At 41.4% G+C, this 19,717-nt stretch overlaps 1 pseudogene; it reads left to right on the top strand.

Annotated features, from left to right (window-relative positions):
- Positions 1 to 18,744: 18,744 nt before the first annotated feature.
- On the top strand, positions 18,745 to 19,344 carry LOC143437252 (bcl-2-like protein 2 pseudogene; annotated as a pseudogene).
- Positions 19,345 to 19,717: the final 373 nt, after the last annotated feature.

The raw sequence follows: 19,717 nt of genomic DNA, 5'->3' as shown, positions 1-19,717 counted from the left end.
TTCTTTCCGCTCTGAGAATAGATATAGTCTGTCAGCTCCAGAGGAGGGGCTGAAAAGTGGGCCATGTTTTCAACAAACACTAAATTAATGAGAACTGGAGTCTAAAAATCTTCCTAATATACTGATCTCTATATTAGGTTGTTAGTATCTTAGAAATAAGAACAAACTAGAAGTAAACAATTAAGTTTCCCAGAAATTAAACCCAACTCTGTTAGAAGTCCGTGCGTAGCTTAGAACACACAACACCAAACTAAACAATTCCAAGGGGAAGGGGGGTTATTCAGGGCAAAGATGGCGGGGAGAGAAATAGAAGAAGAAGATGGAAGAAGAGAGCGAAGTCAGGGGGTTCCACCTGTTTTATATGGGTGGTGACAGAGCCTCTCCCAGGTAAAGGTGAGGTAACCAGGTGGATTCTGGGAATGTATGGCTGTTGCCTTGGCAACAATGTGGGGGGTCACCTAGATGTGAGGCCACTGGGTTCAGAGCCTGATACCAAGAACCTCACATTAATTTATCTGTGAAGTGGACTGAAGTAACCCTGGCAAGAAGCAACTGGCTAGAACAACTGTATTCCACTATGACAGCATATTTGTTCACTCTACAGTCAATTTACAAATACAACTGGGATACAAAGAAATAAACTATACAAATGAGAACAATCTAAGAACAAAATTATTGGGTAGAGAACTTTAGCCTTTTCAATAACCACGCTATTTTCAAGGAGATAAAGCAAAGGATAAAAGTTAACTTATAAAAATCTTTAACCTTAAAACAAATTACAAATCTGTTTTAAGTTCATGCCAACAGAGGCTAGCTAGCTATGCAGCCAGAGCCTATCTCAAACACACCAATCACCAAAATAAGTAAGTGCAACTGCCCCTGAGTGATGTGTAATCAATCCAATATCATATCCAGATGTAAAATGCTACCTTACCTTCACTTAGAGTCACAAGAAAAATTTGTTAGCTAAAAAAATATACAAGGAGTTAATTGGTGTGCACATTTAGTCATATGACATAACTCATGATGTGACACAAATGCAGAGAAAGCAACCTGTGGCAACTCGAGGATAAGGTGAGATAAGATTAGTTTGGGCCCACTCCTATTTCTCTTCTCAATACCTTGTCCCTTACATTAACCATCAGTTTTCTACTTAGTTACTTAAAACTGAGGACATGAAGTAAAGTGAAATCCAGGGACATCTGTAATCAGTTCAATACCTGGAACCTACACAGAAACCAGACTCCTACCAGATGCCCCTGACATCCACTTGTTGAGGTTTAGTCTGACACTACATATTATAATGCTAATTGCAGGCCCCCAAGGCCTGACTGTCCCAGAGACAAGAGAGTCCACACATAGACCCAAGTGATGCTATGTGATGTTGTCCCCAAATTATTTCCAACTGCTGAATAGAGATGCCAACAGTCAATACCTGATACCTAGACAGAAGAGACAGAAGCAGATTTTAGCATTCCAGGACTTCCCCTGCATCAAAGAAGAACCTCGAGGGGAAAAGAAGATAAAGGGAAGAAGCTGCCATAGTTAGGTGAGTCATAAAATAATGACTATGTGGGTTGGCTAATTGGAATTAAAAGCAGCCCAGACAAAACATGGCAAATTACATAGTGGGATTATTGGCTGGGATAGAGACATAACAGCCAGAGAATCAATATCTGCTCTTATGCTAATTAAGGCTTATTGTAAAGACAAAGTTTGTGTGTATCTTTTATCTGAGAACTAAATGGCCAAAGGCAGGGTAGATCCCCTGAGTTGGGATTAAATAATTTCTACAACAAGAATTTATAAAAAGCCATTTGCCAAGGATAATTGATAAGTAAAATATCTAGTATTATGGAAATATAATTGACATAGACAGAATCATGAGTTTGTAGGAATAATTTGATGCATAATATCAAGGTTTTTATTATTAAATATATGATTTCATTTTCATAAACAATAAAGGAAAAAACAACATATTTTTAAAAAGGAGAGCAAAGGTAAGCATGTAGAATATACTAGGTTGCTTTACACTCTAACTTGAGAACCAAAATAAGACATGTAGGAAAAACACCTTGTACAAACTGGTAGAAAACATCACACTAAAAATGATAAAAACACCTCTCCTTCCTGAACACTTCAAAACACAGACTTCTCTGAGATCTTCATGTTTTCCTGTCTGGAAACAAGAAGGCCCAGTAACTTCGTCCATTACCACAATTCTATTTCCATTAGAACATCAAAGCGAAACCTAGGAAAGCCACTCTGGTGGCTTTCTCACTCTCAGTACTTTTTATTTTATTCTAGACATACAGAGAAACGATTTAGAAAGTCAAATAAACTTTGGTAGGCAACAAACTTTCACTCAAAAACAATATAAAGACGAATTCTATTTTATCTTATGACAATAAAAAATGTTGTCAGAAGACAGGCAATGGTAACACACTTTTTATCCCAGCACTGTGGATGCAGAGGTAGGTAGGCAGATCACTTGACTTTGAAACCAGCCTGATCTATAGGCTACCAAGGAAGAGGCAGGGTTTCACAGAAAAACCCTGCATCAAAAAAAGAAACAACATTTTTGAAAGTGTGGGTTGTCTGCTTGTTTGATTTTAAGGGTTAGGGAGGTGCTCAGTAAGTGCAGTGCTGCTCTGCCAGCAGAAGGGCCTCAGTTCAGACTCTTATCCACATGAAATCTGCTAACTGCTGCCTGTTTCTATCCACTCCAACACTTTGTCTGACAAGACACAGATCCTAGGAGTCGGCCAGTCCAGCCAAAATGCCAAGGCCAGGTTCAGTGCTTGACTCTAATATTAATGTAGATAACAGTGGAGGACATTGGGCATAGTCCTAGGGCCTCTACACACAGCATAGAAAACTCAGAACTATGTTCTTTAGCATGTATTAACTCAATTACTCACTATAATGCTATGAAGTAGGTAATACTATAGTCATCATATACAGCTGAAAAAATGAAGCAGCAGACGTCATTAACCAGTCCAGGCTCATGCAATCAGTAAATGGGGGCCGGCTGGATCTGGACTGAAGATGTCACAAGTTCAAATCAACTACAGGATCCATTTAGTTAGAAATTTTTACCAAGAGCCTATTAGGTACCAGGCACAGTTCTAAGTACTAGGGATAAAATTATAAACAATCTAATGGATCTCTACCCTGTAGTTAGGGAGAGGAGAGCCACAAAGTCTAATGGGAATAATTAACAAGTGAAAAGTGTATCTAATAATAAATACAAATGAGAAAAATATTTAATTTAATACAAAACAAAAAAGTCAAAAAACAAAAAAGAGAGAGACTTGCTTCTATTTTAGCAATTAGGAGTTCTCTCAAGTAAAGAACAGCAATAGAAGACAAAAACAACTACCACCAGCCAAAAGAGGTGTCCAGTATATCTGCCTGGGTAGCATCCTGAAACTGAGTAGTGAGAGTCACGGGTCAATTCTGTACATAACTCAGAGCTTTTCGAAGACTTTGAGCACAAAAAGTTCAATCCATGTCCTTTTTCAAAAGAACTTAGAAAAGATCATTCTTACTATGTGAGGCACAGCAAGCAAAGTAAGGACACCAAATGACAGCACTAATCCCACAGTATAAGGAAGATGACACTAGAACTTAAGACTTGCTTTTGTGTATGGTTTACACGGAGGTGAGATATTAAAAGAACCTACAACTTGTCTCTCAATAATCACTGTCCTCAAGCCAGGCGGTGGTGGCACATTACTTTAATCCCAGCACTTAGGAGGCAGAGGCAGGTGGATTTCTCAGTTCGAGGCTAGCCTGGTCTACAGAGTGAGTTCCAGGACAGCCAAGGCTATACAGAGAAACCCTGTCTCAAAACAAAAAAAAAAATCACTGTCTGCATACTCTCAAGTTCTGATCAAAGAAAATTATATATCTAAATATCTATGAACACCCACATTGTTTCAGTTGGCATTATTGTGACTAGAAAAGAAGTAAAAAGTATTTTTTTTTTGCTTTTTTTCCAATATTCTGCTTAACTTACCCTGTGACTTATTTTGGTTTTTATTTATGGAAACTATGCAAGGCAGAGAGAGAAACCGTACACTGGAGGTGAGTGGTGATAGGAAGCTGGAGAACCACAGCGCAGGCCCCTGGCGCCCCTAACCTGATCTGCAAAAGCTGGAGGAGCAGATGCTCGCACGCACAGGTAATGAATGGCCCGGGTCGCACCAGCACTGGAGGAAAGAGTGACTTGCGACACTGTCTCGGGGACTCAGAGACAGGCCTGTGGGCGCACAGGTCGCAAACCCCGCAGTGCAGGCAGCAGAGCTGGGGTGGCCGCACCACGGCAGAGAGGGAACCGGGGGTCTCGGTTACACATTTCAGCAGCCTGAGGTGCGAGGGCAGCACAGACCGAGGCCTCCAGACTCCCTTCCATTTCCACACCCGCAGGTCCCGTGAGGGTCGCTCACCTTCCACACCGCCTCAACACACCATACCTGGGCCTCTGTGTCGCCGCCACCACTCAGTGCCCTCACTGCAGCCGGGAGGACACTGGAGAAGGTAACCAGTCAGCAGGGCCCCGAGCAACACCATCTGCACCGTGCTGCAGCCCTCGCTTCCTCAGTCACAGCACCACCTCGTGCCCCCACAATGGCCCCGCCCCGCTCCTCCCCCCACCAGGCTTCTCTAGCGCCCCACCCCCATCCTCTGAGTGACTGAGCAGCTTCGTGAGTGCTGCTCCCATTCAGTGTGCATAATGTACAGGGGCTACTAGGGCAGAGAGCTAGGCGACCCAGTCCTGGTCCTCCAGCCTAGTTGGGGATGGCATAGACTTGTGGTCCATTGCTGGCTGGCAAAGGAGGCCTCTGTGGTATCCAGTCTGAGACTCCATTGTTATTGTAATAATCTTTATTGTTGGAAGACTCAAACACGAAGCCAACCAACTCCTCTCCCAAAGTTCAACACTTTCCTTCCTCCACCTTAGACATCTGAGAGAGTTTGCAAACACTTAAACAATCAGTACTCTTTTCAAAACTGACTTTGCAAACCTGACATTCCTGCCCCCCAGAAAGACAGGAGATAAATTGTTATTTTTAAAACTATCTCTACACAGCAGTTGTTTCCACTAAGAAAACTGACAAAGTTTATTTTTGAGACTGAAAAATGCACATGTTCCAACAACATTCACAAAATTCATTATAACCCAATAATTAGTTATAGCATACCTTCTGTCCATCACTCACTGTACCATGCCTTTGTGCCAATGGCACATTGATTTCCTGTGTTCAAAAATACTTTTAGTGGCCGGCCAGTGGCCTAAATTTCTACTGTCTGAGAATAGGCTGGAAACTCTATCTTCTGCCTTTGATCTAATTTTTAAAGACCAAATGCCTCAATATTTTAATATCTACAACTAAATTACCTTCTGCTTACTGTATAAGTCTATTCTTAGGCTTCTTATCTGTCATGCCAGGAATCAATCCCAGAATTCCCATGGGACCCACTTTTAAAGAATTTGAGTATATCCTGGCAAGACCTTTTCAAGTCTTCTCTAAAGCAGTTTTTCACTCAGTCTCTCTTCTGTGGAGCTTAATATCTCTGTATACTTAAGTAATTACCATTACACTGCCTTCTGTCCCTAAAACCAATTAAATCAATTTTCCTTATTGCTGTTCTTTCCCTGCTTTTTGGAGGCCAGCAGCCTTTTACTGTCTGCCTCTGCCTTCCTCCAAACAGCCTGTCTCTGCAGAGCAAGGACTCCCAGTGCTTGTGAGCAGCTCTTCCTAATAGTTCCAAAGCACAGGAAGAATTCCCCACGTGGTTCAGGTAAAATCTGTATTCCCTTCTATCTTTAAGAACAATTAAACCAAACTTTAGAATCCTATCCTTTGATTACCTGCTTGTAAGAAGCAGGCACCTTGGCCAGTTGGTGGTGGCCCACGCCTTTAATCCTAGCACTCGGGAGGCAGAAGCAGGCGGATTTCTGAGTTCGAGGCTAGCCTGGTCTATAGAGTGAGTTCAAGGACAGCCAGGACTATACAGAGAAACCCTGTCTCAAAAAACAAAAACAAACAAACAAAAAGAAGCAGGCACCTTTAGCTTTTCATGTCTGGCTCCCTGCCTCAGAGCAGACATCCTGTCTCATTTCACAGCAGGGGATCCTAGCACCTGTGAGCCCAGCCAGTCCCTGTGTTCCTTTGTTTAAGTTCCCCACCTCCCCCGCCCCCACAAACTGCAGCCACCACTGATTCACTTCACTCTTCTTGCTGATAAAACAATTTCCCCTCTTCCTAGACATATATCACTGTGTGTATGTGATCAATCATAGAATTCCTAAATTAATAGTGTATTCTTCACTGTATCTTTTTATTTATTTTTTTAAATTTTCATACAATGTATTTTGATCAGGTTTTCCTATTCCCCAAATTCTCCCAAAATGTAGTCTTGATAAGACTGACCTATACTTGAGAGGGGGAGGAGTCCTTTAGTGGCCAACTCTAGGCTTGAGATCTAGGCTAAATAACAGCAACTCAGTTCAAAGTACAGGAAACCTCAGAAAAAGACAGGCTGGAGATACAGTACCCACTTTTATTGAAGCCTAAAAGTTGGGAATGGGATGAGAAGTCTGAGACATTGCTACATACCCATGTCAGGTGTCTGTGTGATGGAGCAGCAGACCCAGACCCCAGTGCAGGTGAACAGAACTTAGACTCCTGTGCAAGCTTCTCCACTCTTTTTGTATCCACTCCATCCATGGATGGTGCCTATGGGGTGGGTACCATCCCACTCCTTCCTGAGCCATGTTCCAGTTGCTTCTGAAAATTCCCTCACAGACTCATAGGGAATAGTTCAAGTGTGTTTCAAACTGCTTAAAGTGACAAGCAGGTTTAACCTTCACAGAGGGTATCATCCCAGAAGAAGCTTCTAAGGTAACACATTCATCAGCTGGGGGCTAAGCAGATGACAGGATTTCTTTCTATTTAAAGAAACAAGAGAATGGGATTAAAATAGAAAAATAGGGGAGGTGTTTTGTGCACATTGCATGTAGTTATGTCTCTGAGCAACTCGGCTTCCATCCTACTTTAAACCACTGCACTCAGCCAGCCTTATTATAAGGTACAAGAGGCATGTTTTTAAAAATGTAGCATATGTCCCCACAGATGAGTCACAGTATCACAGCACAATGGATTTAGGAGAAGCCAAACAGCAGTTCTCACGGAGGCCACACATATGCAGGGACTTGATTCATGTCACATGAACTCACAGGTTCACACTGCTGTGCTCCCTTGGAAAAAAGGCAAAAACTCTACAGCTTTACCCTTTGGACTCTGACAGGGGCGTAATTTGGCTTCCACATGTACAGAGGCTTAACAAGTAATATTTTGAGCAGTTCTGAAGAGCTACAACTAATACATTAATATGTCTTATCTGAGATTATAAAATAATAAAAAATATAAAATTAGAGATATGCTAGCTATTGGATCACTTCAGGGAAGAGTTTACACAAAACAGACATTATAAAATTTGGTTTTTATTGATTAAAAGTATGGAAAGTCTGAAAATTGGATATTTAACCTCCTATTTACCTCAAATGAAAGCAAATGCAAGCCAGAGCACAGGATGAAAAATGTTGATGATGTCATCACCTCCATGTCCAACAGCTTTTTGAAATCTGGAGCACAACCTCCAGACCAGAATACAAACTTCAAGAGAATGCCTCAACCTCCCTAATGATGAGTCTGAAGGTATTTCCCAAAATATACAAACCTGGGCTTCAACTTATTGGCAGGGGGAAAAGAAAAAAATCATGAGGTGAAGGGTCCTGTGTCTAGCTCCTGCTAACTTGCTGTGTGACACATATGTGATCTTTCATTTACAAACTAAAGAAAAGAACACTGTGTCCTCACAGTTTACACAGGTAGGCTCCCTGGAGAGTGGCCACTACTCCACATGCAGCAGTACTTGAATGAGACAGGCTTTCCTTTTCTTCTGTGGTTAACATTCTACACACTGAAACCAGTGCATTCTTATTCTTGGATCTGTATACTGATGGTCTATTTCAGTCTTGCTGTGTTTGTTTGGGATAAGCTCTCACATAACTAAGGTTCGGCTTAGATTTATTATACAGCTGAAGATGTCCTTGAACTTCTGATTCTCCTGATTCTAATTCTCAAAGATATGAAAGAGCATACCAAATTTTTGCAATCCTAGAGTTTAAACTTTTCAGGCAAAAACTCTACTATGGAACTATGAATCCAGAGCCTTGCAGGTGATAGGAAAATGGGGCTACCCAAAATGATGGATTTGATTCTTTAGTCTTGGGGTTGGCAGCAGTCATCCTCATCATGTGATAAACTGAAGTACTACATCAGGAGAAATGAGTTTTAACCAGCAACCTCAGACAAACATTGTCTCGATACATGTGGCAAAAACATACAAGTAGCAGCCGAGGCTTGGAATTAGACAAGGTGTCTATTGTAGCACCTCTGTACCAAAACTTGACATATGCCTTCGTGGTCAATGTACTAAGAGACATTCACCAAAAGTTTTAACTGTCCTTCCATCTCCCAAAGAGTTCTACATGACTAATATAACAAAGCAAGTGGCTCTCATAAGCCAGCAAAGCATGCTAGTTTTCTCCTCCCCAGAGCTGCTATGTGCCCTGATAATACTGGCAGATGATGACATGAATGGCAAGAAATGCACCAGACCTGGCACTTGAAAATGTTTGGGTCAGGCAGTGGTGGTGTACACCTTTAATCTCAGTACTTGGGAGGCAGAGGCAGAGTTTGAGGCCAGCCTGGTCTACAGAGTGAGTTCCAGGACTGCCAGGGCTATATAGAGAAGCCCTGTCTCAAAATAAACAAAAAAACAAGAAAAGGAAAGGAAAGGAAAGGAAGAAAAGACAAGAAAACAAAAGAAAAGAAAAGGAATGGAAAGAAAAGAAAAGAATGGAAAAGAATGAAAAATAAAAGGAAAGAATGAAAGAAAGAAAGAAAGAAAGAAAGAAAGAAAGAAAGAAAGAAAGAAAGAAAGAAAGGAAAAGAATGGAGAAGAAAAGAAAAGAAAATGTTTGGAAAAGCATGCACTCAATGCAATGCTATCTGTCCTTCATTCTATTAAGAAAGATAAGCCAAATAGGCCTGAGAGGAATGAAATATACCTGTAAAATACAAAGTTAGATGGTTGTTCATGAATTAGTGGTCACCTGAAGTGTCATTTTGTTTTGTTCTGTTTTGTTTTGTTTTTTTCGAGACAGGGTTTCTCTGTGTAGTCCTGGCTGTTGTGGAACACACTCTGTAGACCAGGTTGGCCTCGAACTCAAAAAACCGCCTGTCTCTGCCTCCCAAGTGCTGGGATTAAAGGCGTGCACCACCACCACCTGGATCATTTATTTTTAAATCACATTTTCTGTTGAAAAATAAGAGTTGGGAAAGTATTACTTCTACTCTTATTTACTTCATCTTCAAGTGAAGAAAGCATGAAATTGTTCAGTGGCTATACATGACTGTAATCTCAACAACTGGGGGGTCCCAGATGTAGGAGAATCAAGAGTTCAAGGTCATCTTTGGTCATGTAGCCAGTTGTCTGGATACAAGGATACAAAAAAACTTGACTCTTCTGTTCAATACCAGGTAAGGTGTTGATGTGTATACATTCTGCCTAAGAAGCAGCACAGGTCCAGCTCAAGCTGACAGCTCTGAGAAGTCCCAGCCTTGGTCCACTCAATTTGCTGTGAATGGGAATCTCAGACAGATTTACTGCTACTTTGAGCAAATAGATAATGAAGAGTTCAGCTTGTCACAAACACATTTAAAGAATAAAAACACTTTTAGAACATAACAAGGTTGAGGTAATCATTTCTGAAGTTCTTAGTGCCTGGAGCTGCCAACTGTGGCATTCTGCAACCTTCAGGAGCCAATTTACATTGTAGGCTTAAAACTTACATTAGTTTAAACAAACAAAACATAAACAAACAAAAAAATATTTAAACCAATGGGTCACTTCAGTTGTGAACTGTGTTAAGAATTAATATTATGAAAATACATTAAACCTTAAAATTTTAAAGGTTCCAGTAGCAGAAGAGGTAGAGGATTAAAACAACAAACAAGCTGTCTCAAGCCCAGTATGTTATCTGTCATGAGCAGGTTGTGATAAGGGTTTAGGGTCCCCGTGGGAAGAGGAGTGACAGGTCCTCTCCACTCAGGAATCGTATACAGGATTGACTGTGAGATGGTCAGTTCCCCGAGAGGGGAGAGAGTAGGCCAGAGACAGAGGTTTGATATTTAATTGCTCTCTAATAATGCACAACAAACAATATATTATCACCAATGCTAAAGCTATTATAACACCGAGGTATTGCCACATTTCCTATGCATTGACTCTATCAATATCAATACAATAAAATAAGCACATGCTTCTGTGCACCTCTTCATCCACATCTTTAATTTTAAAATATGGCTGTCTAATCCCCTAACCCTAACTCAAACCCTGCTTGCTGTGGGGCATATTTCTTAATTACACCTTTTGATGTGTGAAACCCTTTATTACTCTTGCTCTTTTGAGATGTTCAGATCCACCTTTAATCTGGGCTACAGATTCTTTTGACCACCTACATATATAAAGGACATTGGACAGGTGGTGTTTTTGGTTTTGTTTTTAGTATTTGCCCTACTTTTTTTTTTTTTTTTTACAAAACAAAGGTGATTTGTTTGTTTATTTGTGTTTTAAAACTGGTATTAGTAAGTACTTATTTCCTCAGAATTCTGTTATTCACTGAAGATCAGCTGTAATATCCTGCAACATGAAATTAACCAGCCCTTGAGTTTTCTAATTTACCTTGTCCAACAGCCTTTATTGGGACATTCTATTACATAACCTTTCTGTATACAAAGATTCATTCTCTCTATGATTTGAGCTATGTTAATTCTACAAAATGTGTACTAATACAACTGTTGTTTTTCTCCACTTTTCCACTAATGAAGATGTGTTGGCTACCAATAGTGCTCAACTGTGTTTCTCTTATGTTTCTGGCTTTTCTCCAGGGTTGATTGATACCTGTCATCTGGTGGAAGGAAGCTGCAGTTTCCCTGAGCCCAGCATGAAGCCACAAAACATGACTCTTGTTTCCTAAAATCCCTCTTTAATGTTAATGGTGTTAACATTCTGTCTAAAACTCTACCTCACTGTTACCTGGTGACAGTCAGGTATCCTCCCCACAGCTTTCTCTCTTTAAAGAGAGATTGAATGTGTTCTATGGGTGTGGGGGGAGGTGTGGGGTAAAGGGATGTCTCAGCAGACTCTTGCCTCAGGCTGACATATCTCTTCTCCTTGAGGAACCAGCCACAAGACAGTATAAGTATAGTATAGAATATAGTTTATTTAGGACATGGGGAGAGGAGTTAAGAGGGTAGTAGAGTCAGAAAAAAGCAGAGAGAGGCAGAGAGTAGAGAAGTAGAGGCCAGACATGAGCATGTGGAGAGAGAGGGGTGAAGGGAAGAGCCCAAGAGGGCAAGAGAAAGAGAACAAAAGGTCAAGAGATCAAAAGAGAGGAAGGGGTAAGCAGCCACCTTTACAGGGGGTCAGGCTTACCTGGCTGTTGCCAGGTAACCATGGGGAGGAGCATACCTGGCTGTTGACAGGTAACTGGAGTGGAGTTTAGACAGAATTCTAAAGAAATAACCAGTGCATTCCTTGACTTGTGGGTCAGATTGATACCTGCACTGCACACTGAGTACTGGGCTATGGAAGCTGTTCACCTTGATTACAGGAAGAAGAAGGCAAGTGCTGTGAGGAAAACTCAGGTAAGGTCTAGATTCAGGTCCTGGTAACTGCACGATCATTGTTCTGGGATAGAACAATAGGAGGCTGAACAGCCAGAGCTGAAATGCTGGGTTCTCCCCCAGGGCTGGGTGGGGTGAGATTCCTCTTTGAAGACAAACACAAATGCTAATTGGGTGTAAACCACTCCTGAGCTCTGGAAAAGGTCTGACCCTGGCCCAGAGGCACACTTTAACCTTGAGGATTGGTAAGACTCACTGGCCAATCAAGGGTCCCAGGCAGACCTGCCAATCAGACAAGGAGGCGGGTTCTTCCCGGTGTTATTTTGCAACTTTGCTGTGCCTGTGCAGGCTTGAGTGGTCATCTGTGCCCTGCTCTGAGCTCTGCTGTGGGTGCTGTGTGGATACCTCAGGGAAGCTCTGAAATTGAGTCATGGTGAGTACAGGGTCACTGCCCACAATGGGTAGGGGCAGGCGACTGAGCAGTGAAAGCTGGGGTGCTGGGTCCTCTCTGGAGCTGCATGGGAAGCATCAGCAAGATGTAACCACCTGTGAAGTCCGTGGTGATGACCCTCATGTGTTAGATGAGGAGGTGACCTCTGAGTAACTTCATGTAAAATCAGCTGTCATGGCTGATTCTGAATCTGCCCCAAACATTTGGATCAGTTGCTTTATTATAAAAACCTGGGTGCTTTCTCTGACTCTGCAGCACATGTGTCCAAACATTTCTGTCTTTTATAGTATACATTAAGAAGACAGGCACAGCTGGACAGTGGTGGCTCACGCCTTTAATCCCAGCACTTGGGAGGCAGAAGGAGGTGGATTTCTGAGGTTGAGGCCAGCCTGGTCTACAGAGTGAGTTCCAGGACAGCCAGGCCTACACAGAGAAACCCTGTCTCAAAAACAAACAAACAAACAAACAAAACCTGTTTTTAAGAAGACAAGCATAAATCTAACAGATCTGCTTTCATACATTAATTGTTTTAGTTTTGTTTAGTTTTTCTTAATTTTTTCCATTGCAGATTTTTATGTTGCTTTACTTTTATGTTTAGTGTTTGATTATTATGAGGTAAAGGGACTTTTTCCCCTCCAACATCCTGGGCCTTTTGGATGCTTCTTGTACATTAACATGCATGTTCTTTGGTTTAGGAAAATTTGCATTATTATTTTATTGAAAATATTTTCTAGACCTTTGTGCTGAGATTCTTCTTCCTCTATTCCAATCATCTGTAGTTTTCTTTTCTCATATGTTTCAGAATTCCTGGTTGTTTTGGGTTAGGAAAGTTTTAGAATCCACTTTTTTGTTGACCAATGTATTCATTTTGTCCTATTCTTCTTTAATGTCTGAGACTCTTCTTTCCTTTTCCCTGGGTGAACCTTGCCTCTGCAGTTGTCAGTGCACTGGCAATTTCAATGCTCTGCTCTCAGGGACTTAGCAACTGCTTAAGTCATTCCCAGCCTCCATCACGTGCTGCTGTTGTCATGTGTGCTTTATATACACGGACCACCAGCTACACAGCTCTCTCTGTTTGTTCCTGTCTCTGTTCTGTGCACACACCCCCTCTATTCTCTTTCTCTGCTCTCAGGGCTCTCTTTCTGCTCCCTGTCTGTGTGCCTATCTGCAGGTCCTCTTCTGTGCCTCTATCCCTTCCTCAGGTTCTCACTCATCTCCCTTCCCCCAAACAACGTCTTTTTTTTCGTTTTTTGTGACAGGGTTTCTCTGTGTAAGCCTGGGTGTCCTGGAACTCACTCTGTAGACCAGGCTGGCCTCAAACTCAGAAATCCACCTGCCTCTGCCTCCCAAGTGCTGGGACTAAAGGCGTGTGCCACTACCGCCTGGCTAAACAATGTCTTTTGTACCATATCTGTTGCATGTTTTTATTTCTCAGGACCTGCTGTGATAGGATAGCTTGGATATTTTGGTGACATATTTTCCTGGTTATTATTTATTATATTCCTATGCTGGTGTCTAGGCCTCTTGGTTTAAGGTGATTATAGATTTACGTACTGATTTCTGGATTTGTCTTGCTTGGTTGGAAATTTTGTTCCTAGGTTGCTGTTTGATGTCTGGATTTACAAAGAGAGTTGCCGGAGTGTTGCTTGTTTTACTGACATGTTTGGTGGGTATCCTCAATAGGGAATGCGGATAATGTTAGGAGCAGGGAGAAGAAGTGGGCAGGAAGAGATGATCTTCGCATCCACAAGGAGACATAGTCAGGACAGAGGTAAAGCTGCCTCTGGTGTTTAGTACAGTACGAGGGGAAACTGTGATCATTGCATCTGGGATAACAGACAGTGTGGTAGATCTATAGAAAGCTTACCTTGTGTCCTGGCAGGTAAAGCATGTGGTTGAACAGGGACTGTCTGCACAAGTGGGGCTGAAACACAGGGATGAGGCAGGAAAAGAAGGGCAGGTGGGGATTGTCTATCTTATCTAGAAGAGGCATGCACAGGGAGAGAGGCAACTTCCACTGGTATTCTGTCTCAGAGTAAGTGCAACTGATATTAGGATCTGCAGTAACAGTTAGTGAGGCAAATCTTTGGATAAAGTACCTTTTCTACTGCAGTGCATGGCTTGTAGTTGAACAGGACCATCTTTCAATAGTAAGGACCTCAGGCACAAAGATGAGTTTGTAAAGCCCAATCAATTCTGTTTTAGAGAGTGCATGAAGTCTATTTGAGCAAACATCCTATGACAAACCCCCCTTGTCAACAGCCAGTCAAGGTACAACTGCAGGGATAAGCTTCATGTAGATAACTAATTCACCTTACAGAGAAAAAGTTAGTCTACCCATCATGTTTGTCAGATGATTTTGCCCCCTTGATTGGTTCCTGCAGATTATGCCAGACATGTAGTTTTTAAAATATTAAGTTGACGACCTGTATGTTAATGTCTCAATCTTTCTGTAACTACAATAAATACCCAGCACCCCTAGACTTGGTCTCTCAGTTTTGATCTCGTGTGAGGCTGACTGGTGAGAATTTTTATTACAGAGCTCATAATAAAGACCTCCCTGTGTTTGCATTGCAATGAGTTCCTTGTTGGTCTTTGGGGTCTCTGTGAGTTGGACATAACATCTTAGTGTATTGACCCAAGATCCTCAAGACTCCCAAACAAAAGATTGAAAGGCTGTTTGTTAACATGCACCATTGTTGTTTTTGGGTCAGTGGCTTGTCTGCTAGATTTGTTTCTGTGTGCCTTGGTTTTCAGGTTTTTCTTGAGTATATGTGGAGGAAGATGACTAAATTGAATGTGAAACCCTGCTACAGTGGATACACTGGAGAGTCATAGCCCCAAAGTGCTTCAAAGATGTTCCAGAGACTGGTATTCTGGACAGTGTGCCTCTGGTCTAAATTTCTGGGAAGGTTAGAGCAGACTTCGAACCCTGCTACAGGGCTCACACCTGCTGCCATCCTGTTTTCTTTCTTCTTCTTCTTTTTTTAAAATGATTTCTTTTTATTGTCTTTTTTTGTTTGTTTGTTTGTTTTGTTTTTCGAGACAGGGTTTCTCTGTGTAGCCCAGGCTGTCCTGGAACTCATTCTGTAGACAAGGCTGGCCTATGCCATCCTGTTTTCATTTTCTCCTCTGTACAAATGGAGGAATCTGCTGGGTAGCCTTTACCGCCCCCTTGTGGCTGTCTGTTATGTGTGTAGCACTTTATTATTCTGTGACTGAGGAAATGAGACTGTTTCCATTCCAGTTGATTTAGTTACTGACCCCTCACCTTGGGTTAAATCCTTCTTACCAACAAAACTAATACCTATTGACTAGTCCATGACAGAAAACTCTTCAAGACAGCATCCAGGGCACAATCGCTTTCTTTCTACCTTGTTTTACAGGGTGAAAAGGACAAAGACCTCATTTTCCCTCCCCTTTCATTCTACCCTCTGCCCAGTCTATATGTGACTCTGTAGTTTTGGAGTTGTCATTAGATGGAAGGTTGTTCTTCATTCCAACAGAGTTAGCATATCTTCCTTGGACCAGAGATCCTGCCCTTTGGGGAGGCCATTTCCAAGTCTGTGGGGCAATCTGCTTCTCTATACACCTTCCAGCTGTTTTAGCCACATCTTTGGTAGCACTGGCCTGGGAACCCAGGGTTAAAGACAACTCTCCCCAGGTCAGCACAGTCTCTGAGCTCCCCATTCCAGTGTATCCTTCCCTGCTCTGAGCCAGATGCCCTCCCTATTTTGTCCTGGCTCAGCCACAACTTCAAGTCCCTCATGGGGTGGCAGGGGCTCCTGTAATTGATATGGTTAAATCATTGATTTTGTGGTGTAACAACTTTCTCATTTATTCTTGTGTCTGTGTCATAGTTGTTTTCAGTTCTCAGCATTTCAGGCTACAGTTATCTGAAAGAGCCTCAATTCAGGGCGTGTCCTCATCAGAATGGCTGGTTGCTACGTCTGTGAGAGATAGTATTGATGATTGATTAGGAAGGCTCTTCCACTGAGGGTGGCAATATCCCTAAGCAAGTGGTCCAGGGCTGGATGAGAGAACAGGCTGAGCATGAGACAGTGAGCAAGCAAGAGAGCAAGCCAGGAGACAGTGTTTGTCCATGCTTTTTGCCTTCAGTTTCAAATCTAAGCTCCCAAAATGATGGACTGTGATCTGACAGAACCATGTACAACAGCCACTTATTACCTGAGATGCTTTTGCTCAGAGCATTCAATCACAGCAGCAGAGTAGCAAGTTAGAACAACAACAACAACAACAAAATGGTATCCGGATGTGATTATGCTGCTGGACAGAATCTATATTCTCTTTTGAAGGAATGTGGAGAATATCACAAACTGAGATGGCAAAATCATAGAGAGCTGTACATGGATCTTAATCAGTTGTTCTCATAGGACATGGAAGCTTGGGTGTTGACAGTAATGCAGCCAAAGGTAGTTGAGGTCGTGCTTGTTCAGTGGAAAATAGGCTCTGAGAAAACTTTAGTTAGAGGTCATTTGTGTGATATTTTTGTCAAAAATCTTCCCTACTTTGGCTTATGCCCTGAGACATTGAGTAGGGTAAAATTTAAAACTAATATGCTGATTTGTACATTTTTATTTTATTTATATGTATTGTTTACTTTTCCCATTTATTTATATATCTCCTTATATCTCCGTTACTACCCCCTCACCATTCCATCTTCCATAGTACCTTATCCCTGACTCCTTTTTTCTCCCCAGGGAGGGTTGGGGGCCACTTGAGTATCCCCCAGTCATGGCATGTTAAGTCTCTGCAGGGTTAAGCACATCCTCTCCTACTGAGGTCAGACATGCCAGCCAGGCATGGGGAACAGTGTGGACAGACAGGCAACACCTTAATGGACATCCCCCACTGCAAGGGTTGGGGAACCCATGTGAAGACTAAGTAGCACATAGAGTACATATATACTGGGGACCTCTGTCCATCCTGTGTATACTCTTTGGTGGGTGACTCAGTCTCTGAGAGTCTCCTAGGGCTCAGGTTAGTTAACTCTGATGGTCTTCTTATGAACTTCCTGTTTTAAAGGCAAATAGTTGGGTCTGTCTTACACTTTCAAGTGTTTAGTTCATGACCAACATAACAGGTAATAGGGACCAACTGAAGAAGGCATCACTGATGCTAACTCAGTCCTGGCAGGACAAATTTAAAATATAAATTAAAAATAAAATAAATAAAATAAAATATAAAGTATAAAATAAAATAAAGTTTAAAATTTAAAATATACAATAAAATAAGATGTAAAATATAAAACATAAATATAAAATATAATATAAATACAATTTTAAAATATAAATTAATAAAATAAAGTAAAATATAAAGCATAAAATAAAGTTTAAAATTCAAAATATATAATAAAATATGAAATGTAAAATATAAAATTTAAATTCAAAGTACAAAAATAAAATAAAATATAAAATACATCAAATATAAAATATAAGTATAAAATATAAAATAAAAAAGTAAAATATAAAATAATATAAAAATAAAATATAAATATAAAGTATAAGTATAATAATATTTTAAATTTTATATTTTATTTTTAATTTTAGATTTTATATTTCTAATATCTTAGAAAAAAAAACTTTCCCCGGTATGCAATACCTAATAAGGTAATAGGACCCGATAATGGACCCATCTTTGTTGTCCAGGTAAGTCAGGAACTGGCCGCCCAGCTCGGGATGAATTAAAAATTGTACATTTAGGACCCAGATTTTAGGACAGGTAGAGAAAATGAATAGAACTCTAAAAGAGACCTGGACTAACATGGCCGTGGAGACTGGCGGGAGTGATTAGACAGCTCTCCTTCCCTTTGCCTCATTCCAGGTTCAGAACACCCCTGGGACTGTTAAATCCTGTATGGGAGCTGCCACTGCTCACTGAGACAGGGGGGCACTCAATCATTTTCTTTTTTCTTTTTCCTTTTTTTATTCCTTTTTTCTCTTTTTTCTTTTTTATTCTTTTTTCTTCTTTTTTTTTGGGGGGGGGGTGTTTTTCGAGACAGGGTTTCTCTGTGTATCCCTGGCTGTCCTGGAACTCACTCTGTAGACCAGGCTGGCCTTGAACTCAGAAATCCGCCTGCCTCTGCCTCCCAAGTGCTGGGATTAAAGGCGTGTGCCACCACCGCCTGGCTTCTTTTTTTTCTATTTCTCGTTCTTTTTTCTTTTTTCTTCTTTTTCTCCTTTTTGTTCTTTTTGTCTTTAGCTTCTTTTCTTTTTTCTTTTTTTTTCTTTTTTCTTTTTTCTCTTTCTTTTTTCTTTTTTCTTTCTTTTTATTCTTTTTCCCCATTTTCTCTTTCTTTTTTTTCTTGTTTTTCTTTTTTTTTTCTATTTTCTTTTTTCTTCATGGCACTCAATCCTAATATTGTTCTTTCCAAATCCCTGTTTGCCCACATGAAAGCGTTCAAGGTGGCTCAACATATGAGACCGGAGGCCTGAGCACCAGTTCCAAGCAGGAAACTCAGTCTGACATCACTGAGCTGGAAACTTGGAACCCAGCTGAATGCACCTGATGACGAGCCCAGCCTCAACCCCAGATACAGGGGCTCTAGTGGCCGACTTTGTAGGCTACAAGCTAAGGCAGAAGGGTTATGTCCGAGGAGCTGGCCCAGGAGAAGGCCCAACAGCCGACCCGCTACACCAAGCCATGCGGGTGGCTGGAGATGAATTTGAGACCCGCTTCCGGCGCACCCTCTCTGACCTGGTTGCTCAACTACACGTGACCCCAGGCTCAGCTCAACAATGCTTCATCCAGGTTTCTGAGGAACTATTCCAAGGAGGCCCCAATTGGGGCCGTCTTGTGGCATTCTTTGTCTTTGGGGCGGCCCTGTGTGCTGAGAGTATCGACAAAAACTTAGAGCCATTGGTGAGGCAAATACAGGATTGGATGGTGGCCTATCTAGAAATACACCTGGCTGACTGGATCCACAACAATGGCGGCTGGACGGAGTTCACAGCCCTGTACGGGAACAGGGCCCTGAAAAAGACATGGTGTCTACAAGAAGGGAACTGGATGTCAGTAAAGACAATGCTGAAGGGAGCCATGACACTGGGGGCCCTGATATCTGTAGGGGTCTTTCTCACATTGGTTTTTCTTCATCCACGCTGGTGAAGTTTTGTTAGAGAAAGGGTAAGTGCTGTTTAGATTTTAGTGTTATGCTATCGATATCAAACTTTTGGTCAGGAAAATGAAAGTTATGATGATACTGAAGTTTAAATTTTCCAAAAACTTACATTAGAAGTGGGGTGGGAGCGGGCCTATGAATAGTTAAGTTTTTATGATTAAAAACCTAATGGAATATTAACAATGTGGTAAAGACTTTGCATGTCATAGTTCTTTACACATACACAAAGAAATTACACTGGAGAGAATCCTCATTAATGTAATCACTGGGGAAAAACTGACAATTCACTTTTATCTACGACTACATTATAGAACACATTCAAGAGAGTGACTCGGTGTCATCAAGGTGCTAAGCCCTTGC

The sequence above is a fragment of the Arvicanthis niloticus genome, chromosome Y (assembly GCF_011762505.2).
Source record: "Arvicanthis niloticus isolate mArvNil1 chromosome Y, mArvNil1.pat.X, whole genome shotgun sequence".
NCBI classification, from domain to species: domain Eukaryota; kingdom Metazoa; phylum Chordata; class Mammalia; order Rodentia; family Muridae; genus Arvicanthis; species Arvicanthis niloticus.
Note: the sequence above shows the minus strand (reverse complement) of the source record. Positions and strands in the feature narration are given on the sequence as shown.